The sequence below is a fragment of the Mesoplodon bidens genome, assembly GCF_964165515.1.
Source record: "Mesoplodon bidens genome assembly, chromosome: 5".
NCBI lineage: Eukaryota > Metazoa > Chordata > Mammalia > Artiodactyla > Ziphiidae > Mesoplodon > Mesoplodon bidens.
In genome coordinates this window covers 81,732,177-81,756,449 of record NC_138161.1, presented here as the reverse complement: position 1 = coordinate 81,756,449, position 24,273 = coordinate 81,732,177, and positions in this window count along the sequence as shown.

Below are 24,273 nucleotides of genomic sequence, written 5' to 3'. Positions count from 1 at the left end.
TGGTCAGCAGGGTATAGGAATTAGGGACTACTGGATGTGTGTCCTACGTGGCTTCACTGACTGCCCTGAAGTACTGTACCATCAGGCATTCCCCACTGGGTTTCTTTATGGGGAGAATGGGGGTATTACAGACTGATTGGCATGGTGTAGTAAGGCTATGGTCAATTAGGCTCTGTAAAACAGGGGCAATGCCCAATAAGACCTCACAATAGAGAGGGTACTGTTTTCTGTTGGGCCATGTATGTCCAGATTTTAGACAGACTATTATGGGACTGGCTCCTGCAGCTTGTCCCACTCATCCCTGGGCTTAGACCTTGGGATTTATTCCAGGGAAGTTGAAGGGGAATGCCATTCTCCAGTTTGTCTCCCATTTGGTAACTAGTAGCTCCCAATTTATATTTCACCTCCTGGCAGGGGTATAGGTATTCATGAACATATAGGAATAAATGGATGGGAGTGTTTTTGTCCAGTTTGCATTCTAATGGCTTTATGAGTGCCTATTCTTGGGCCTTTCCTGATGCCCCCATAATTTTACAAAAATTGTGACTAAGTTTGCCTGATCTGGTGTTCAAAACTGAGTAAATGGCACTGGTGTCAACTAAGAATTTGAAGGCTTTCCCCCTGTGTATGTCCAGTGTCAGCTGGGGTTCACTCCTCAGGGGTCAATTGGAGTGCCAGCTTAGGAATCCCCTGCCCCATCATTCTTCATTTATTTGGAGGATCTGCCTTCGAGGATAGTGGCCAGTATCTGCCATTTCCATCCCCCTTTCCTGCTGGAAAGGGTCTGCTGGAACAGGGCTTCCTGATAATGGGACTCCTATTCTTGCAAATGGCTCACAGGGCTCCACAGCCCACTTCAGGGAAACTAGCACTGATCGGAAGAGGTCAAGTCACTGGTCACATTACCTACCTTGGGACACTTTCACAGTCAGGCATTCCTGGTACCTTTTTCTGAACTCAGGACAAGCATCCTTGTTCTGTTTTGACAGTGGTCCTTATTACCTGGGGCTTTTTCTGATCTCACCTCTTGGCTCACTGGGCTGGGCACTTTCCTCTTTCAAACTGAAAGTAATGATTGGAGAATGCTACTCTTGACCCCTGGAGGTGGACAAAGAGGGAGAAAAGCCCTGGTGTAGACACTATTGCCCTTGTTCAGTGGTCAAGAGGATAGCACTACTGGCGAGACAGTGGGCAAGACTACTATGGGCCCTCTCATCCATAGGTCCCCATTGTTCCTTGGCATCTGGCACCATGAGAAGGAGAGCCAGAGGCAGTGAGCAGATACGTGCAAGTTTTTGATCCCCAATAGTGTGATCCCTCAAGGCAGTGCAGTCCAGATAACCCTGGGGGCTACAGTGTGTCTGCACCTCAACCAGGTATCAAGTTGCTGGGCAGAGTTGCTCTGAATTTGGCTGAAGGCTTTTGCCATTCTACCACGTCAGAGTGAACTCATAGAACAGAGTCATCCATCCTCACTCGAACTTCCCAAAGCCTCTGCTGTCCTTCCACTGGAGCCGGGGTGAGGCTGGAACATAGTGAATAGGTGCAGACAAAAAGGCCACTGTCTGTCCCATCTGGGGTGCCAAAATATTGTTACTGACTCTCCTGAGTTGGCCCCCAGTAAGGACCCTCCTGCCCAGAGTCGTTTGAGCCAGTAGAACAATACCGAGTTTTGTTCAGAAGCAAAGTAAAGCTTGTTATGAGCTTGTGTTCTAGATTACACACTATCCTCCAGAGGTCCCCAGTGGAGCAGCTTTACAGAGGTCTTGTCAACGGAGAGGGAGGCAGAGTTCTTGCTGGTCAGGTGCAGCTCTGCTGCTCACAGCTCCAGATCACAGTGCCTGGTGCAACATCTCTGCACATGGCCTGCCACCACCATCTTGAATTGTGGTGTTGTGCATGGTACTTCTGCACATGGCCCCCTGAGCTGAGGTATCAAGTACAGCTGTTTTGCACTGGGAGCTCTGGTCTGAGGTGCTGGGTGCAAGGCCTCTGCACATAGTACCTTATGAGCAAGTGAAACTAGATGAAGCACAAAGGAAAAGAAAAAAAAGTTTAGATTTTATTTTATTACCAGATTCTATTTTTATTTTCTAGTAATAGTTAATGGGTTTTGCTAGTGACAACAGGAGTGCTGCTGGGAAGAGACATATCTATAGATCAGTGGTTCCAAAATGAGATCCAAGACTAGATTTGTGTATCACGTATCTAAATATATGCATCATTTTACTTGTTTCCTAGAGGTTCTGAATTTCGTTGTAGTTATTTTGAGGCAGAAATCTGAAATTTACAATTTAAAAAATGGCTCACGGTTATGATCCTTTATATTATGGTAATCCACTGACAGATAAGGTAACCACTGCCTCAACTATTGTCAAATACGGAACACTAACCCAAACAGACTGTAAATTACATTAAGCATAATATTTGTATTTTTCTTTAAATATATAGAAAAATACCAGCTTTCACCTCTGTTCATGACTATAGCAATCAAGTGTCTAAATGTTATTTTTTTATTATTATTAGTTTCTGCTTTATAACAAAGCGAATCAGTCATACATATACATCTGTTCCCACATCCCTTCCCTCTTGCGTCTCCCTCCCTCCCACCCTCCCTATCCCACCCCTCCGGCAGTCACAAAGCACTGAGCAGATCTCCCTGTGCTATGCGGCTGCTTCCCACGATCTATCTACCTTACGTTTGGTAGTGTATATATGTCCATGCCTCTCTTTCGCTTTGTCACAGCTTACCCTTCCCCCTCCCCATATCCTCAAGTCCATTCTTAAGTAGGTCTCTGTCTTTATTCTTGTTTTACCCCTAGGTTCTTCATGACTTTTTTTTTCCCTTAAATTCCATATATATGTGTTAGCATAAGGTACTTGTCTTTCTCTTTCTCACTTACTTCACTCTGTATGACAGACTGTAGGTCTATCCACCTCATTACAAATAGCTCAGTTTCGTTTCTTTTTATGGCTGAGTAATATTCCATTGTATATATGTGCCACATCTTCTTTATCAATTCATCTGATGATGAACACTTAGGTTGTTTCCATCTCCCGGCTATTGTGAATAGAGCTGCAATGAACATTTTGGTACATGTCTCTTTTTGAATTATGGTTTTCTCAGGGTATATGCCCAGTAGTGGGATTGCTGGGTCTTATGGTAGTTTTTATTTGTAGTATTTTAAGGAACCACCATACTGTTCTCCATAGTGGCTTTACCAATTCACATTCTCACCAGCAGTGCAAGAGTGTTCCCTTTTCTCCACACCCTCTCCAGCATTTATTGTTTCTAGATTTTTTGATGATGGCCATTCTGACTGGTGTGAGATGATATCTCATTGTAGTTTTGATTTGCATTCCTCTAATGATTAATGATGTTGAGCATTCTTTCATGTGTTTCTTGGCAGTCTGTATATCTTCTTTGGAGAAATGCCTATATAAGTCTTCTGCCCATTTTTTGGATTGGGTTGTTTGTTTTTTTTGCTATTGAACTGCATGAGCTGCTTATAAATTTTGGAGATTAATCCTTTGTCAGTTGCTTCATTTGCAAATATTTTCTCCCATTCTGAGGGTTGTCCTTTGGTCTTGTTTATGGTTTCCTTTGCTGTGCAAAAGCTTTGAAGTTTCATTAGGTCCCATTTTTTTATCTTTGTTTTTATTTCCATTTCTCTAGGAGGTGGGTCCAAAAGGATATTGCTGTGATTTACGTCATAGTGTTCTGCCTATGTTTTCCTCTAAGAGTTTGATAGTTTCTGGCCTTACATTTAGGTCTTTAATCCATTTTGAGCTTATTTTTGTGTATGGTGTCAGGGAATGATCTAATCTCATACTTTTACATGTCCCTGTCCAGTTTTCCCAGCACCAGTTATTAAAGAGGCTGTCCTTTCTCCACTGTACATTCCTGCCTACTTTATCAAAGATAAGTTGACCATATGTGCATGGGTTTATCTCTGGGCTTTCTATCCTGTTCCATTGATCTATCTTTCTGTTTTTCTGCCAGTACCACACTGTCTTGATTACTCTAGCTTTGTAGTAGCTTTGTAGTCTGAAGTCAGGGAGCCTGATTCCTCCATCTACGTTTTTAATCTCAAGTTTGCTTTGCCTATTTGGGGTCTTTTGTTTTTCCAAACACAATTTAAAATTTTTGTTCTAGTTCTGTGAAAAATGCCAGTGGTAGTTTGATAGGGATTGCATTGAATCTGTAGATTGCTTTGGGTAGTAGAGTCATTTTCACAATATTCATTCTTCCAATCTAGGAACATGGTATATCTCTCCATCTATTTGTATCATATTTAATTTCTTTCATCAGTGTCTTGGAATTTTCTGCATACAGGTCTTTTGTCTCCTTAAGTAGGTTCATTCTTAGATATTTTATTCTTTTTGTTGCAATGGTAAATGGGAGTGTTTTCTTGATTTCACTTTCAGATTTTTCATCATTAGTTTATAGGAATGCCAGATATTTCTCTGCACTAATTTTGTATCCTGCTACTTTACCAAATTCACTGATTAGCTCTAGTAGTTTTCTACTAGCATCCTCAGGATTCTCTATGTATAGTACCATGTCATCTGCAAACAGTGACAGCTTTACTTCTTTTCCCAATTGCATTCTTTTTATTTCCCTTTCTTTTCTCATTGCTGTGGCTGAAACTTCTTAAACTATGTTGAATAAGAGTGGTGAGACTGGACAACTGTTGTCTTGTTCCTGATCTTATTGGAAATGCATTCAATTTTTCACCATTGAGGACGATGTTGGCTGTGGGTTTGTCATATATGGACTATTTTATGTTGAGGAAAGTTCCCTCTATGCCTGCTTTCTGCAGGGTTTTTATCATAAATCAGTGTTGAATTTTGTCGAAAGTTTTCTCAGCATCTATTGAGATGATCATATGGATTTTCTCCTTCAATTTGTTAATATGGTGTATCATGTTCATAGATTTGCGTATATTGAAGAATTCTGGCATTCCTGGAATAAACCCCACTTGATCGTGGTGTATGATCCTTTTAATGTGCTGTTGGATTCTGTTTGCTGGTATTTTCTTGAGGATGTTTCCATCCATGTTCATCAGGGATATTGGACTCTAGTTTTCTGTCTTTGTGACATCCTTCTCTGGTTTTGGTATCAGTGTGATGGTGGCCTCATTCAATGAGTCTGGGAGTGTTCCTTCCTCTGCTATATTTTGGAAGAGTTTGATAAGAATAGGTGTTAGCTCTTCTCTAAATGTTTGATAGAATTTGCCTGAGAAGCCATCTGGTCCTGGGCTTTTGTTCATTGGAAGATTTTTAATCCCAGTTTCAATTTCAGTGCTTGTGATTGGTCTATTCATATTTTCTATTTCTTCCTGATTCAGTCTTGGCAGCTTGCGCCTTTCTAAGAATTTGTCTACTTCTTCCAGGTTGTCCATTTTATTGTCATAGATTTGCTTGTAGTTATCTCTAATGATCTTTTGTATTTCTGCAGTGTAAGGTGTTTCCTCTCCTTTTTCATTTCTAATTCTATTGATTTGAGTCTTCTCCCTTTTTTTCTTGATGAGTCTGGCTAATGGTTTATCAATTTTGTTTTTCTTCTCAAAGAACCAGCTTTTAGTTTTGTTGATCTTTTCTATCCTTTCCTTCATTTCTTTTTTCTTTATTTCTGATCTGATCTTTATGATTTCTTTCCTTCTGCTATCTTTGTTTTTTTTTTTTTTTTGATCTGCTTTCTCTAATTGCTTTTGGTGCAAGTTTAGGTTGTTCATTTGAGATGTTTCCTGTTTCTTAAGGTGGGATTTTATTGCTATAAAATTCCCTCTTAGAACTTCTTTTGCTGTATCCCATAGGTTTTGGTTCATCGTGGCTCAATTTTCATTTGTTTCTAGGTATTTTTTAATTTCTTCTTTGATTTCTTCAGTGATCACTTCCTTATTAAATAGTGTATTGTTTAGTCTCCATGTGTTGGTATTTTTTCCAGATCTTTTCCTGTAATTGATATCTAGTCTCACAGCGTTGTGGTCAGAAAAGATACTTGATACAATTTCAATTTTCTTACATTTACCAAGGCTTGATTTGTGCCTCAAAATATGATCTATCCTGGGGAATGTTCCATGAGTACATGAGAAAAATATGTATTCTGTTGTTTTGCGATGGAATGTCCTATAAATGTTAATTAAGTCCATCTTGTTTAATGTATCATTTAAATCTTGGGTTTTCTTATTTATTTCATTTTGGATCATCTTTCACTTGGTGAAAGTAGGGTGTTAACATCCCCTACTATGAATGTGTTACTGTTGATTTCCCCTTTAAGGCTGTTAGTATTTGCCTTATGTATTGAGCTGCTCCTATGTTGGATGAATAAGTATTAACAATTGTTATATCTTCTTCTTGGATTGACCCCTTGATCATTATGTAGTTTCCTTCTTGTCTCTTCTAATAGTCTTTATTTTAAAGTCTATTTTGTCTGATATGAGAATTGCTATTACAGCTTTTTTTGCTTTCCCTTTGCATGGAATATCTTTTTCAATCCCCTTACTTTCAGTTTGTATGTGTCTCTATGTCTGAAGTGGGTCTCTTGTAAACAGCATATGTATGGGTCTTGTTCTTGTATCCATTCAACCAATCTGTGTCTTTTGGTGGGAGCATTTAGTCTATTTACATCTAAGGTAATTATTGATATGTATGTTCCTATTCCCATTTTCTTAATTGTTTTGGGGTCATTATTGTAGGTCTTTTCCTTCTCTTGTGTTTCTTGCCTAGAGAAGTTCCTTTAGCATTTGTTGTAAAGCTGGTTTGGTGGTCCTGAACTCTCCCAGGTTTTGCTTGTCTGTAAAGCTTTTAATTTCTCCATCAAATCTGAATGAGATCCTTGCTGGGTAGAGTAATCTTGGTTGCAGGTTTTTCTGCTTCATCACTTTAAATATGTATTGCCAGTCCCTTCTGGCTTGCAGAGTTTCTACTGAAGGATCAGCAGTTAACCTTATGGGGAGTCCCTTGTCTGTTATTTGTTGTTTTTCCCTCGCTGCTTTTAATAGGTTTCCTTTGTAGTTAATTTTTGACAGTTTGATTAATATGTGTCTTGGCATATTTCTCCTTGGATTTATCCTGTATGGGACTTTCTGTTCTTCCTGGACTTGAATAACTATTTTCTTTCCCATAGTAGGGAAGTTTTCAACTATAATCTATTCAAACATTTTCTCAGTCCCTTTCTTTTTCTCTTCTTCTTCTGGAACCCCTATAATTTGAAGGTTGGTGCATTTAATGTTGTCCCAGAAGTGTCTCAGTCTGTCCTCAATTCTTTTTATTCTTTTTACTTTCTTGTGCTCTGCAGTAGTTATTTCCACTATTTTATATTCCAGGTCACTTATCCGTTCTTTTGCCTCACTTATTCTGCTAATGATTCCATGTACAGTATTTTTATTTTGTTTCTTTTTTTATTTTTATTTTCTTAACAATGTAATATGAAAAAAATCGGGGTTTTTTGTTTTTTGTTATTTTTACATATTTTTTGTAGTATAATTGCTTTAACATGATGTGTTTCTTTCTACTTTATAACAAAGTAAATCAGTTATATATATACATATGGTCCCATATCTCTTCCCTCTTTCATCTCCCGCCCTCCCATCCTCCCTATCCCACCCCTCCAGGCGGTCACAAAGCACCGAACTTATCTCCCTGTGCTATGTGGCTGCTTCCCACTAGCTATCTACCTTACATTTGGTAGTGTATATATGTCCATGCTTCTCTCTCACTTTGTCCCAGCTTACGCTTCCCCCTCCCCATATCCTCAAGTCCAATCTCTAGTAGGTCTGTGTCTTTATTCGTGTCTTACCCCTAGGTTCTTCATGGCATTTTTTTTCTTAAATTCCATATATATGTGTTAGCATATGGTACTTGTCTTTCTCTTTCTGACTTACTTCCCTCTGTGTGACAGACTCTAGGTCCATCCACCTCATTACAAATAGCTCAATTTCATTTCTTTTTATGTCTGAGTAATATTCCATTGTATATATGTGCCACATCTTCTTTATGCATTCATCTGATGATGGACACTTAAGTTGTTTCCATCTCCAGACTATTGTAAATAGAGCTGCAATGAACATTTGGTACATGACTCTTTTTGAATTATGGTTTTCTCGGGGTATATGCCCAGTAGTGTGATTGCTGGGTTAGATGGTAGTTCTATTTGTAGATTTTTAAGGAACCTCCATACTCTTCTCCATAGTGGCTTTACCAATTCACGTTCTCACCAGCAGTGCAAGAGTGTGCCCTTTTCTCCACACCCTCTCCAGCATTTATTGTTTCTAGATTTCTTGATGATGGCCATTCTGACTGGTGAGAGTTGATATCTCATTGTAGTTTTGATTTGCATGTCTCTAATGATTAATGATGTTGAGCATTCTTTCATGTGTTTGTTGGCAGTCTGTGTATCTTCCTTGGAGAAATATCTATTTAGATCTTCTACCCTTTTTTTGGATTGGGTTGTTTGTTTTTTGTTATTGAGCTGCATGAGCTGCTTATAAATTTTGGAGATTAATCCTTTGTCAGTTGCTTCATTTGCAAATATTTTCTCCCATTCTGAGGGTTGTCTTTTGGTCTTGTTTATGGTTTCCTTTGCTGTGCAAAAGCTTTGAAGTTTCATTAGGTCCCATTTGTTTATTTTTGTTTTTATTTCCATTTGTCTAGGAGGTGTGTCAAAAAGGTCATTGCTGTGATTTATGTCATAGAGTGTTCTGCCTATGTTTTCCTCTAAGAGTTTGATAGTTTCTGGCCTTACATTTAGGTCTTTAATCCATTTTGAGCTTATTTTTGTGTATGGTGTTAAGGAGTGATCTAATCTCATACCTTTATATGTTGCTGTCCAGTTTTCCCAGCACCGCTTCTTAAAGAGGCTGTCCTTTCTCCGCTGTACATTCCTGCCTCCTTTATCAAATATAAGTTGACCATATGTGCGTGGGTTTATCTCTGGGCTCTCTGTCCTGTTCCATTGATCTATCTTTCTGTTTTTGTGCCAGTACCATACTGTCTTGATTACTATAATTTTGTAGTATTATCTGAAGTCAGGGAGCCTGATTCCTCCAGCTCAGTTTTAAGTTGTCAAGATTGATTTGGCTATTCGGGGTCTTATGTGTTTCAATACAAATTGTGAAATTTGTTTCTCTAGTTCTGTGAAAAATGCGAGTGGTAGATTGATAGGGATTGCATTGAATCTGTAGATTATTTTGTGTAGTAGAGTCATTTTCACAATGCTGATTCCTCCACTCCAAGACCATGGTATATCTCTCCACCTATTTGTGTGATCTTTAATTTATTGCATCAGTGTCTTGGAATTTTCTTCATACAGGCTTTTGTCTCCTTAAGTAGGTTCATTCTTAGATATTTTATTATTTTTGTTGCAATGGTAAATGGGAATGTTTTCTTGATTTCAATTTCAGATTTTTCATCATTAGTGTATAGGAATGCCAGAGATTTCTGTGCACTAATTTTGTATCCTGCTACTTTACCAAATTCATTGATTAGCTCTAGTAGTTTTCTTCTAGCATCTTCAGGATTCCCTATGTATAGTATCATGTCATATGCAAAGAGTGGCAGCTTTACTTCTTCTTTTCCCATTTGCATTCTTTTTATTTCCTTTTCTTTTCTGATTGCTGTGGCTAAAACTTCCAAAACTATGTTGAATAAGAGTGGTGAGACTGGGCAACCTTGTCTTGTTCCTGATCTTAGTGGAAATGCTTTCAATTTTTCACCATTGAGGATGATGTTGGCTGTGGGTTTGTCATATATGACCTTTGTTATGTTGAGGAAAGTTCCCTCTATGCCTACTTTCTGCAGGGTTTTTATCATAAATGAGTGTTGAATTTTGCCCAAAGCTTTCTCTGCATCTATTGAGATAATCATATGGTTTTTCTCCTTCAATTTGTTAATATGGTGTATCATGTTGATAGATTTGCATTTAATGAAGAATCCTGGCATTCCTGGAATAAACCCCACTTGATCATGGTGTATGATCCTTTTAATGTGCTGTTGGATTCTGTTTGCTGGTATTTTCTTGAGGATGTTTCCATCCATGTTCATCAGGGATATTGGACTGTAGTTTTCTTTCTTTGTGACATCCTTCTCTGGTTTTGGTATCAGGGTGATGGTGGCCTCGAACAATGAGTTTAGGAGTGTTCCTCTCTCTGCTATATTTTAGAAGAGTTTGATAAGAATAGGTGTTAGCTCTTCTCTAAATATTTGATAGAATTCGCCTGTGAAGCCATTTGTCCTGGGCTTTTGTTCGTTGGAAGATTTTTAATCCCAGTTTCAATTTCAGTTCTTGTGATTGGTCTGTTCATATTTTCTATTTCAACCTGATTCAGTCTTGGCAGGTTGCGCCTTACCAAGAATTTGTCTATTTCTTCCAGGTTGTCCATTTTATTGTCATAGATTTGCTTGTAGTAATCTCTCATGATCTTTTGTATTTCTGCAGTGTCAGGTGTTTCCTCTCCTTTTTCATTTCTAATTAATTGATTTGAGTCTTCTCCCTTTTTTTCTTGATGAGTCTGGCTAATGGTTTATCAATTTTGTTTATCTTCTCAAAGAACCAGCTTTTTGTATTTTTGATATTTGCTCTCATTTCCTTCATTTCTTTTTTCTTTATTTGTGACTTGATCTTTATGATTTCTTTCCTTCTGCTAACTTTGGGGCTTTTTTCTTCTACTTTCTCTAATTGCTTTAGGTGCAAAGTTAGGTTGTTTATTCTAGATGTTTCCTTTTTCTTGAGGTAGGATTGTATTTCTAGAAACTTCCCTCTTAGAACTGCTTTTGCTGCATCCCATAGGTTTCGGTTCATCGTGTCTCTATTGTCATTTGTTTGTAGGTATTTTGTAATTTCCTCTCTGATTTCTTCAGTGATCTCTTTGTTATTAATTAGTGTATTGTTTAGCTTCCATGTGTTGGTATTTTTTACAGACCTTTTCCTGTAATTGATACTTAGTCTCATATAATTGTGGTTCAGAAAAGATACTTGATACAATTTCAATATCCTTAAATTTACCAAGGCTTGATTTGTGACCCAAGATATGATCTATCCTGGAGAATGTTCCATGAGAACTTGACAAAAATGTGTATTCTGTTGTTTTTGGATAGAATATCCTCTAAATTTCAATGAAGTCCATCTTGTTTAATGTATCATTTAAAGCTTGTGTTTCCTTATTTATTTTCATTCTGGATGATCTGTCCTTTGGTGAAAGTGGGGTGTTGAAGTCCCCTACTATGAATGTGTTACTGACGATTTCCCCTTTTATGGCTGTTAGTATTTGACTTATGTATTGGGGTGCTCCTATGTTGGGTGCATAAATATTTACAATTGTTATATCTTCTTCTTGGATCGATCCCTTGATCATTATGTAGTATCCTTCTTTGTCTCTTCTAATAGTCTTTATTTTAAAGTCTATTTTGTCTGATGGGACAATTGCTACTCCAGCTTTCTTTTGATTTCCATTTTCATGGAATATCATTTTCCATCCCCTTACTTTCAGTCTGTTTGTGTCTCTAGGTCTGAAGTGGGTCTCTTGTAGACATAATATATATGGGTCTTGTTTTTGTATCCATTCAGCCAATCTGTGTCTTTTGGTGGGAGCATTTAGTCCATTTATATTTAAGGTATCTATCAATATGTATGTCCCTATTCTCATTTACTTAATTGTTTTGGGTTCGTTATTGTAGGTATTTTCCTTCTGTTGTGTTTCTTGCCTAGAAAAGTCCCTTTAGCATTTGATGTAAAGCTGGTATGGTGGTGCTGAACTCTCTCAGCTTTTGCTTGTCTGTAAAGGTTTTAATTTCTCCATCAAATCTGAATGAGATCCTTGCTGTGTAGAGTAATCTTTGTTGCAGGTTTTTCTCCTACATCACTTTAAATATGTCCTGCCAGTCTATTCTGGCCTGCAGAGTTTCTGCTGAAAGATCAGCTGTTAACCTTATGGGGATGCCCTTGTGTGTTATTTGTTGTTTTTCCCTCGCTGCTTTTAATATATTTTCTTTGTGTTTTAATTTTTGACAGTTTCAATAATATGTCTTGGCATATTTGTCCTTGGATTTATACTGTATGGGACTCTCTGTGCTTCCTGGACTTGATTAACTATTTTCTTTCCCATATTAGGGAAGTTTTCAACTATAATCTCTTCAAATAATTTCTCCTTTCCTTTCTTTTTGTCTTCTTCTTCTGGAACCCCTATATTTAGAAGTTGGTGCATTTAATGTTGTCCCAGAAGTCTCTGAGATTGTCCTCAGTTCTTTTCATTCTTTTTACTTTCTTCTGCTCTGCAGTAGTTATTTCCACAATTTTATCTTCCAGGTCACTTATCCATTCTTTTGCCCCAGTTAATCTGCTACTGATCCCATCTATAGTATTTTTATTTTGTTTTTTTTTTCTCATTTTTTTTTAACAATGTAATCTGAAAAAAATCTTTTGGTTTTACATATTTATTGGAGTATATTTGCTTTAACATGATGTGTTTGTTTCTCCTTTATTATAAAGTAAATCAGTTATACATATACATATGTTCCGATATCTCTTCCCTCTTGTGTCTCCATCTCTCCCACCCACCCTATCCCACCCCTCCAGGCGTTCAAAAAGCATTGAGCTTCTCTCCCCATGCTATGCAGCTGCTTTTCACTAGCTATCTACCTTACATATGGTAGTGTATATATGTCCATGCCACTCTCTCACTTTCTCACAGTTTATCCTTCCCCATCCCCACATCCTCAAGTCCATTCTCTAGTAAGTCTGTGTCTTTATTCCTGTCTTATCCCTAGCTTCTTCATGCTAATTTTTTTCTTAAATTCCATAAATATGTGTTAGCATATGGTATTTGTCTTTCTCTTTCTGACTTAATTCCCTCTGTATGACAGACTCTAGGTCCATCCACCTCATTACAAATAGCTCAATTTCGTTTCTTTTTATGTCTGAGTAATATTCCATTGTATATATGTGACACATCTTCTCTATGCATTCATCTGATGATGGACACTTAGGTTGTTTCCATCTCCAGACTATTGTAAATAGAGCTACAATGAATATTTGGTACATGACTCTTTTTGAATTATGGTTTTCTCAGGGTATATGCCCAGTAGTGGGATTTCCGGGTCATATGGTAGTTCTATTTTTAGTTTTTTAAGGAACCTCCATACTATTCTCCATAGTGGCTGTACCAATTTACATTCCCACTAGCAGTGCAAGAGTGTGCCCTTTTCTCCACACCCTCTCCAGCATTTATTGTTTCTAGATTTCTTGATGATGGCCATTCTGACTGGTATGAGATGATATCTCATTGTTGTTTTGATTTGAATTTCTCTAATGATTAATGATGTGGAGCATTCTTTCATGTGTTTGTTGGCAGTCTGTGTATCTTCTTTGGAGAAATATCTATTTAAGTTTTTGCCCATTTTTGGATTGGGTTGTTTGTTTTTTTGTTATTGAGCTGCATGTGCCGCTTATAATTTTTGGAGATTAATCCTTTGTCTCTTGCTTCATTTGCAAATATTTTCTCTCATTCTCAGGGTTGTCTTTTGGTCTTGTTTATTGTTTCCTTTGCTGTGCAAAAGATTTGAAATTTCATTAGATCCCATTTATTTTGTTTTTATTTCCATTTCTCTATGAGGTGGGTCCAAAAGGATTTTGCTGTGATTTATGTCATAGAGTGTTCTTCCTATGTTTTCCTCTAAGAGTTTGACAGTTTCTGGCCTTACATTTAGGTCTTTAATCCATTTTAGTCTTATTTTTGTGTATGGTGTTATGGAGTGATCTAATCCCATACTTTTACATGTACCTGTCCAGTTTTCACAGCACCGCTTCTTGAAGAAGCTTTCCTTTCTCCATTGTACATTCCTGCCTCCTTTATCAAAAATAAGGTGACCATATGTGTGTGGGTTTATCTCTGGGCTTTCTATCCTGTTCCTTTGACCTATCTTTCTGTTTTTGCACCAGTACCATACTGTCTTGATTACTGGAATTTTGTAGTGTAGTCTGAAGTCTGGGAGCCTGATTCCTCCAGGTCCATTTTTCGTTCTCAAGATTGCTTTGGGTATTCGTCGTCTTTTGTGTTTCCATACAAATTGTGAAATATTTTGTTCTAGTTCCGTGGAAAATGCCAGTGGTAGTTTGATAAGGATTGCATTAAATCTGTAGATTGCATTGGGTAGTAGAGTTATTTTCACAATGTTGATTCTTACAATCCAAGAACAGGTTATGTCTCTCCATCTATTTGTATCATGTTTAATTTCTTTCTTCAGTGTCTTATAATTTTCTACATAAAGGTCTTTTGTCTCCTTACGTAGGTTCATTCCTAGATATTTTATTCCATTCGTTATAATGGTAAATGGGAGTGTTTCTTGATTTCACTTTCAAATTTATCATCATTAGTATACAGGAATACCAGGGATTTCTGTGCATTCATTTTTTAACCTGCTATTTTACCAAATTCATTGATTAGCTCTAGTAGTTTTCTGCTAACATCCTTAGGATTCTCTATGTATAGTATCATGTCATCTTCAAACAGTGACAGCTTTACTTCTTCTTTTCCGATTTGGATTCCTTCTTTTTCCTTTTCTTCTCTAATTGCTGTGGCTAAATCTTCCAAAACTATGTTGAATAAGAGTTGTGAGAGTGTTCAACCTTGTCTTGTACCTGATCATAGTGGAAATGCTTTCAGTTTTTCACCATTGAAGACAATGTTGGCTGTTGGTTTGTCATATATGGCTGTTATTATGTTTAGGAAATTTCCCTCTGTGCCTACTTTCTGCAGGGTTTTTATCATAAATGAGTGTTGAATTTTGTCAAAAGATTTCTCTGCGTCTATTGAGATGATCATATAGTTTTTCTCCTTCAACTTGTTAATATGGTGTATCACATTGATTGATTTGCATATATTGGAGAATCCTTTCATTCCTGGAATAAACCCCACTTGATCATGGTGTATGATCCTTTTAATGTGCTGCTGGATTCTGTTTGCTGGTGTTTTGTTGATGATTTTTGCATCTATATTCATCAGTGAGATTGACCTGTAGTTTTCTTTCTTTGTGATATTCTTGTCTTTTTTGTTATCAAGGTGATGGTGGCCTCATAAAATGAGTTTCGGAGTTTTCCTCCCTCTGTTATATTTTGGAAGAGTTTGAGAACGATAGGTGTTAGCTCTTCTCTAAATGTTTGATAGAATTCCCCTGTGAATCCATCTGGTCCTGGGTTTTTGTTTTTTGGAAGATTTTTAATCACTGTTTCAATTTCAGTGCTTGTGATTGTTCTGTTCGTATTTTCTATTTCTTCCTGATTCAGTGTTGGCAGGGTGTGCATTTCTCAGAATGTGTCAGTTTCTTCCAGTTTGTCCAATTTATTGGCATAGAGTCGCTTGTAGTTATCTCTCATGATCTTTTGTATTTCTGCATTGTCAGTTGTTACCTCTCCTTTTTCATTTCTAATTCTATTGATTTGAGTCTTCTCCCATTTTTTCTTGATGAGTCTGGCTAATGGTTTGTCAGTTTTGTTTATATTCTCAAAGAACCAGCTTTTAGTTTTATTGATCTTTCCTATCATTTCCTTCATTTATTTTTCATTTATCTGTGATCTGATCTTTATGATTTCTTTCCATCTGCTAACTTTGGGGTTTTTTTTCTTTCTCTAATTGCTTTACATGCAAGGTTAGGTGGTTTATTCGAAATGTATCATGTTCATAATATAGGATTGTATTGCTATAAACTTCCCTCTTAGAATTGCTTTTGATGCATCTCATAGGTTTTGGGTTGTCGTTTCTCCATTGTTTTTTGTTTCTAGGTATTTTCTTATTGATTTCTTCCATGATTACTTCATTATTAAGTAGTGTATTTTTTAGCCTGCATGTGTTTGTATTTTTTAAAGATCTTTTCCTTTAATTGATATCTAGTCTCATAGCATTGTGGTCAGGAAATATACTTGATACAATTTCAATTTTCTTAAATTTACCAAGGCTTGATTTGTGACCCAAGATATGATATATCCTGGAGAATGTTCCATGAGCACATGAGAAAAATGTGTATTCTGTTGTTTTTGAATGGAATGTCCTATAAATATCAATTAAGTCCATGTTTTTAATGTATCATTTAAAGCTTGTGCTTCCTTATTTATTTTCATCTTGGATGATCTGTCCATTGGTGAATGTGGGGTGTTAAAGTCCCCTACTATGAATATGCTACTGTAGATTGCCCCTTTTAAGGCTGTTAGTATTTGCCTTATGTATTGATGTGCTCCTTTGCTGGGTGCATAAATATTTTCAATTGTTATATCTTCTTCTTGGATTGATCCTTTGATCATTATGTAGTGTCCTTCTTTGTCTCTTGTAATAGTCCTTATTTTAAAGTCTATTTTGTCTGATATGAGAATTGCTACTCCAGCTTTCTTTTGGTTTCCATTTGCATGGAATATCTTTTTCCATCCCCTTACTTTCAATCTGTATGTGTCTCTAGGTCTGAAGTGGGTCTCTTTTAGACAGTATATATATGGGTCTTCTTTTTGTATCCATTCAGCCAATCTGTCTGTTTTCGTGGGAGCATTTAGTCCATTTACATTTAAGGTAATTATCAATATGTATGTTCTCATTCCCTTTTTCTTAATTGTTTTGGGTTCGTTATTGTATGTCTTTTGCTTCTCTTGTGTTTCTTGCCTAGAATATTTCCTTTACCATTTGTTGTAAAGCTGGTTTGCTGGTGCTAAACTCTCTCAGCTTTTGCTTGTCTGTAAAGGTTTTAATTTCTCCATCAAATCTGAATGAGATCCTTGCTGGGTAGAGTAATATTGGTTGCAGGTTTTTCTTCTTCATCCCTTTTAGTATATCCTGCCATTCCCTTCTGGCTTGCAGAGTTTCTGCTGAAAAATCAGCTTTTATCCTTATGGGAATTCCCTTGTGTGTTATTTGTTTTTTCCCTCACTACTTTTATTATGTTTTCGTTATATTTAATTTTTGACTGTTTGAATAATATGTGTCTTGGAGTATTTCTCCTTGGATTTATCCTGTATTAGACTCTCTGTGCTTCCTGGTCTTAATTAACTATTTTCTTTCCCATATTAGGGAAGTTTTCAACTATAATCTCTTCAAATATTTTCTCAGTCCCTTTCTTTTACTCTTCTTCTCTGGAACCCATATAATTCGAATTTTGGTGTGTTTAATGTTCTCCCAGATGTCTCTCAGTCTGTCCTCAGTTCTTTTCATTCTGTTTTCTTTCTTCTGCTCTGAAGTAGTTTTTTCCACTATTTTATCTTCCAGGTCACTTATCCGTTCTTCTGCCTCAGTTACTCTGCTATTGATCCCATCTAATTTTTTAAAAAAATTCATCTATTGTGTTGTTCATCATTGCTTGTTTCATCTTTACTTCTTCTAGGTCCTGGTTAAATGTTTCTTGCATTTTTGTCTATTCTATTTCCAAGATTTTGTATCATCTTTCCTATCATTATTCTGAATTCTTTTTCAGGAAGACTGTCTATTTCCTCCTCATTTGTTAGGTTGGGTGGTTTTTTTTTTCTTGTTCCTTCATCTGCTGTGTGTTTTTCTGTCTTCTCATTTTGCTTATCTTACTTTATTTGGCATCTCCTTTGTGCGGACTGCAGGTTCTTAGTTCTCATTGTTTTTGGTGTCTTTCTCCAGTGGCTAAAGTTGGTTCAGTGAGTTGTGTAGGCTTCCTGGTGGAGGGGACTAGTGCCTGTGTTCTTGTGGATGAGGTTGGATCTTGTTTTTCTGGTGAGCAGGTCCACGTCTGGTGGTGTGTTTTGTGGTGTCTGTGGACTTATTAAGATTTTAGGCAACCTCTCTGCTAATGGGTGGTGTTGTGTTCCTGACTTGCTAGTTTTTTGGCATAGGTTGTCGAGCACTGTAGCTTGTTCATCGTTGAGTGAAGCTGGGTGCTCGTGTTGAGATCGAGATCTCTGGGAGATTTTCATCATTTGATATTATGTGGAAATGGGAGTTCTCTTGTGGACCAGTGTCCGGAAGTTGACACTCCCACCTCAGAGGAACAGCACTGACTCTTAGCTGCAGCACCAAGAGCCTTTTATTCACACGGCTCAGAATAAAAGGGATAATAAATAGAGAGAAAGAGAGAAAGAAAGAAGGATGGAAGGAAGGAAGGAAGGAAGGAAGGAAAGAAAGAAAGAAAGAGAGAGAAAGAAAGAAAGAAAGAAAGAAAGAAAGAAAGAAAGAAAGAAAGGAGGAAGTGTGGAGGAAGGAGGGAAGGAAGGAACGAAAGAAAGAAGATGAAATAAAATAAAATAGAGTAAGATAAAATAAAATAAAGTTATTAAAATAAAAAATAATTATTAAGAAAAAATTTTTTTTAAAAAGAAACAAAAAATGGATGGATAGAACCCTAGGTCAACTGATGGATGCAAAGCTATACAGAAAAATTCTCATACAGAAGCATACACATACACACTCACAAATAGAGGAAAAGGGGAAAAAATAATAAATCTTGCTCTCAAAGTCCACCTCCTCAATTTGGGATGATTTGTTGTCTATTCATGTATTCCACAGATGCAGGGTACATCAAGTTGATTGTGGAGCTTTAATCCGCTGCTTCTGAGGCTGCTGGGAGAGATTTCCTTTTCTCTTCTTTTTTTCTCACAGCTCCCGGGGCTCAGCTTGGGATTAGGCCTCGCCTCTGTGTGTAGGTCACTGGAGGACATCTGTTCTTCGCTCAGACAGGACGGGGTTAAAGGAGCAGCTGCTTCAGGGACTCTGGCTCACTCAGGCCGTGTGGAGGGAGGGGTACAGTGTGCAGGGCGAGCCTGCAGAAGCAGAGTCCGGTGTAACATTGCACCAGCCAGAGGCATGCCATGCGTTCTCCAGGGGAAGTTGTCCCTGGATCTCGGGACCCTGGCAGTGGCGGGCTGCACAGGCTCCCCGGAAAGGGGGTGTGGATAGTGATCTGTGCTCGCACACAGGCTTCTTGGTGGTGGCCGCAGCAGCCTTAGCATCTCATGCCCGTCTCCGGGGTCCATGCTGTTAGCCACGGCTCACGACTGTCTCTGGAGCTCTTTTAAGCAGCACTATTAATCCCCTCTCCTCACACACCAGGAAACAAAGAGGGAAGAAAAAGTCTCTTGCCTCTTCGGCATGTCCAGACTTTTCCCTGGACTCCCTCTGAGCTAGCCGTGGTGCATTAACCCCCTGCAGGCTGTGTTCACACCGCCAACTCCAGTCCTCTCCCTGCACTCCTATGGAATCCTGAGCCTCAGCTCCCAGCCCTGCCCACCCCAGCTGGTGAGCAGAGAAGCTTCTCATCCTAGTGAGTGCAGTTCAGCACCGATCCTCTGTGCAGGAATCTCTCCACTTTCCCCTCCGCACCCCTGCTGCTGTGCTCTCCTCCATGGCTCTGAAGCTTTCCCCCTCTGCCACCCGCAGTCTCTGCCCACAAAGGGGGTTCCTAGTGTGTGGAAATGTTTCCTAGTTCACAGCTCCCTCCCACTGGTGCAGGTCCCATCCCTATCCTTTTGTCTCTGTTTATTCTTTTTTCTTTTTCCCTACCCAGGTACCTGGCGACTTTCTTGCCTTTTGGGAGGTCTGAGGTCTTCTGCTAGCATTCAGTAGGTGTTCTTTAGGAGTTGTTCCACGTGTAGATGTATTTCTGTTGTATCTGTGGGAAGGAAGATGATCTCTGTGTCTTACTCCTCTGACATCTTCCCCTCGTCCCCCTGTAATTGTTTTTTATATGGCTTATTTTCTCTATGAAAAATTTCTTGCCACGATTTTTCAAATTTCACACAAATCGCATCAGATTGGCATAGTCTCAATGTAATAAATGTTAACAAAGGGCATTAGAAAATTGATAGGATTAGGATAGAATTCAATAATAAAAAAATCTAGTTTTTCAAATATTTCTAAATTTTTGGAAAGTGTTTATGTTTATTACACCACATATATATGTATATTCATACATATGCAATATTAAATAACCTCTAAATCGTTAGCATGTTAGCTATTCATTGGATTTTAGTTTTAGGGTAAAAATTACCTCCAAGTACATAATGTCAAATAAAAATTGATATCATTAATCTTTAGCAATTAATGGAACTCTTTACTTATGTAGCAATTAATCCTAAAATATGAAATGATGTTTAAATATTTCTAAGGAGCAAATCTTTCTAGGGAAACTAATACCATGTTTAAAGTTTATAAAAATAGCAATTCATTCACAGTGACACTAATATAATACTACTGGTGAGACTGTAATATGAAAAGAAAATTAATTTAAGGAAAATGTACTCATTGGCAATCAATAAATTGACCCAAAACAAATGAAACATCTTTAGATAATAATTATTCAATGAAAGGGAACATGTAAAACTATCTGGCTTCCTAACTGTAATACATTCTCCCAGTCCATGGGTTTCTGTGCATGCTTATATGTGAGTACCCTTTCAGGTTGTAAGTGTGGACAGACTGTGGCCTGCCATATCAGTAAACAAAGGATATTGTGGTCATCAAGCCATCAGCCCCTGCAGCCTCTCCTGACTGTGCACACTGAGAGGATTCAGGATGGAGAAAAACAGGATACTGGCCCTAGATAGTTAGGGTGCATATGAAAGGAGTGATTTCAATGAGCCCAGATTCTTGCACCTTCTCATTCATAGAAAAGCACTAAATTCATTAACTTTAGATATCTGGTTTCCTTTAACATTAATCTTTTGATGTTCCACTACCTGATTTTTGTTGCAAAACTCCTATATAACCTGGCTTCTCCCTTACCTCTATGGAGCAGTCCCTTATTGCTATCTGAAAGGCTGTCTTCCAGGCTTAAGTCCTCAGCAACTCTGCTGAATAAAACATAATTCTCAACTTTTAGGTTGTTTCCTTTTTTCTTTTTTTTTAAGTTGACAGTTTTGGCAACCATGAAGAGATCCAGAGCTGACTTCTCTCCTTTCACTGAACTCTATGAGGATTTGGAGCCTGGTACCAGCAGAGGCCTCTTGTGTCCATCCACCTCCTTGGAGAGTCCAGATGAATTTGGGTGAGTCTCTCCTAGTTCTCAGATCTCCCAATTACTGGTTGATGATCCTGAGTTTTATTTGGCAGTGTATTACAGGTACCTGGCCCAGTTGAAAGATACTGGGGAGTGACTGCTCAGTTGAAAGATATTGAGTGGTCTGGACTTAGTGGTTAGGTAGGAAGCTGACCTGACATCTTTCCTCTTGTAAAGGCTACCTTAACAAGAATTTGTTGGGATAAAAGTGAAAATATTATCTGAGATGGAGATTGGCCAAGATGGCAGAGTAGAAAGCCCTGTGCTTACCTCCTCTCATGAGCACACCAAAATCACAACTATCTGTCGGACAACCATAGATGAAAAAGACTGGAACCTACCAGAAGAGATCTTTTACAACTAAAGACATAAATAAGGGACCACAATGAGACAGGTAGGAGGGGCAGATTCATCATATAGCCAAGTCCCACATCCCCATGTGGATGACCTACAACATGGAGAATGATTATATTGCAGAGGTTCTCTCACAGGAGTGAGAGTTCTAAGCCCCACATCAGGCTCCCCAGCCTAGGGGTCCTGCACCAGGAAGATGAGCCCCCAGAGTATTTGGCTTTGAAGGCCAGCAGAGCTTAATGTCAGAAGCCTCACAGGACTGGAAGGAAATAGAGACTTCACTCTCAAAGGGTACACATAAAATTTCACATGACCTATCTGCTGGTCTTGGAGAGTCTACCAGAGAGGCAGGGGCCAGCTGTGACTCACCCTGGGGACATAGATATTGGTGGCAGCCATATTTGTGAACATTCTACCATATGAACATTGCTGCTGACAGCTGCTAAAGTGGGTCCTCCCTCTAGGTCATTAGCACCAAGACCTCTTCCTCTGCCCCAACAGCCTGTAGATACCAATGCTGGGACACCTCAGGCCAAGCAACTAACTGGGTGGGGACACAGCCCTGCCCATCAGATAGGTTGCCTAAAGACTTCCTGATCCCACAGCCACCTGTAGACATGGCCCTGCCCACCACAAGGCCAAGACTGAACTCTACCCACCAGTGGGAAAGCACCAGCCCTGCCCTCCAGGAAACCTAAATTAGCCACAAGAACAGCCTCACCTACCAGGGGGAAGACACCAGATGCAAGAAAACCATGATCCTGAAGCCTGCAAACCCAGCCCACTCACAGCAGGCCAGATCCTTCCCTGGTACCATCTTGGCCCTGCAATTGTCCAAGAGCAGGCTAATGCAGCTTCAGGACACCGTGGACCCCATAGCCAAATGTGTCATGAACCAACCCTCCCCCCCAACCATCACCACTACAAATAATCTGAAAAAAGCTCTGGAATCCCTGGGTCTTGCAGCCAGACTACAGGAACTGGCTCTGCCTGCAAGTAGTCCAGCACTAACCTCAAGACCTGATTCCATCCACCAGTGAGCCAGCACTAGTCCCATGGCCCCCTAAGGGTTTATACCCAGCCACCTTGTGACCAGGCCCCACTAAACAGCAGCCAGCAGCATCCACACAAGGCAGGGCCTGGCAAGCAACCATGTTAGGGGCTGACCAAGCCTACCAGAGCAGCCAGGTAGTCACCCTAGCACAAAAGAAGACCCATGCAGCCCACTTAGGGAGAACCACTAGAGCAAATGGTTTGGGTGACAAGAGGGGAGTGTGCTGCTGGGATGCATAGGACATTGCCTACAGAAGGCCATTTTTTCCAAGGTCGATAAACATAACTAACCTACCATATACATAAACATACAAATAGCAACTTAGACAAAATGAGGCAGCCTAGGAACATTTCCTTCCAGACAAAGGAACAAGATAAAACTCCAGAAGAAGAACGAAGTGAAGTGGAGATAGGCAATCTACCTAAGCAAGAGTTCAGAGTAATGATTGTAAAGATGATCCAAGAACTTAGGAGGGGAATATATGCCAAGAGCAAGAAGAGCAAGAAGTTCAAAATTTTTAACTAAGAGTTAGAAAAAAAAAATGAGCAAAGATAAAGAATACAGTAGCTGAAATGAAAAATACACTAGAAGGAACCAATAGTAGACTAAATGATACAGAAGAATGAATCAGTTATCTGAAAGACAGAGTAGTGGAAATCACTATCGCTGAACAGAAAAAAAAAAAGAAAAGAAACAAGGACAGTTTAAGATAGACCTCTGGGACAATATCAAGTGCACTAATATTTGCATTATAGGGGTCTCAGAAGGAGAAGAGAGAGAGAACGGGCCTAAGAAAATATTTGAAGACATAATAGCTGAAAACTCCCCTAATCTGACAAAGGTGACAGTCTTCCAAGTCCAGGAAGTACAGAGCATCCCTTATGGGATTAACCCAAATAGGAATACACCAAGACACATTGTAATTAAAATGACAAAAAGATAAAGAGAGAATATTAAAAGCAGCAAGGAAAAGCAACAAGTTACAAACAAGATAACTCCCATATAATTATCAGCTGATTTATCAGCAGAAACTGCATGCCAGAAGGGAATGGCATTATATATTAAAAGCGATGAAAGGGATAAACCTACAGCCAAGAATACTCTACCCAGAAAGGGTCTCATTCGGATTTGACAGTGGAATCAAAAGCTTTACAGAAAAGCAAAAGCTAAAAGAATTCGGCACCATCAAACCAGCTTTACAACAAACATTAAAGGAACTTCTCTAGACAAAAAGGGAAAGGCCACAACTAGAAACAAACAACAAAGAAAGATGAAATGGTACTTCCCTGGTGACGCAGTGGTTATGAATCCACCTACCAATGCAGGGGACATGGATTCGATCCCTGGTCTGGGAAGATCCCACATGACACGGAGCAACTAAATCTGTGCACCACAACTACTGATCCTGTGATCTAGAGCCCACAAGCAACAACTACTGAGCCCACGTGCTGCAACTACTGAAGCTCATGTGCTCTAGGGCCTGCATGCTGCAACTACTGAAGCCTGTGTGCCTAGAGCCCAGGCTCCGCAAGAAGCCACCACAATGAGAAGCCTGCACACTGCAATGAAGAGTAGCTCCCACTCACCGCAACTAGAGAGAGCCCACACACAGCAACGAAGACTCAATGCAGCCATAAATAAATAAATAAATAGATAGATAGATAGATAAATAAATAAATAAATAAAAATTTAAAAGGTGAAATGAAAAAACTCACTGGTAAAGGCAAACATACAATGAAGGTAGGAAATCATGCACACACAAAGCTAGTAGGAAGGTTAAAGACAAAGGAAGTAAAATAATCTGTATCTGATTTTTTTCTAGAGACAAGATGGTGGAATAGAGAGATGTGAGCTCAACTCCTCTCATGAAAACA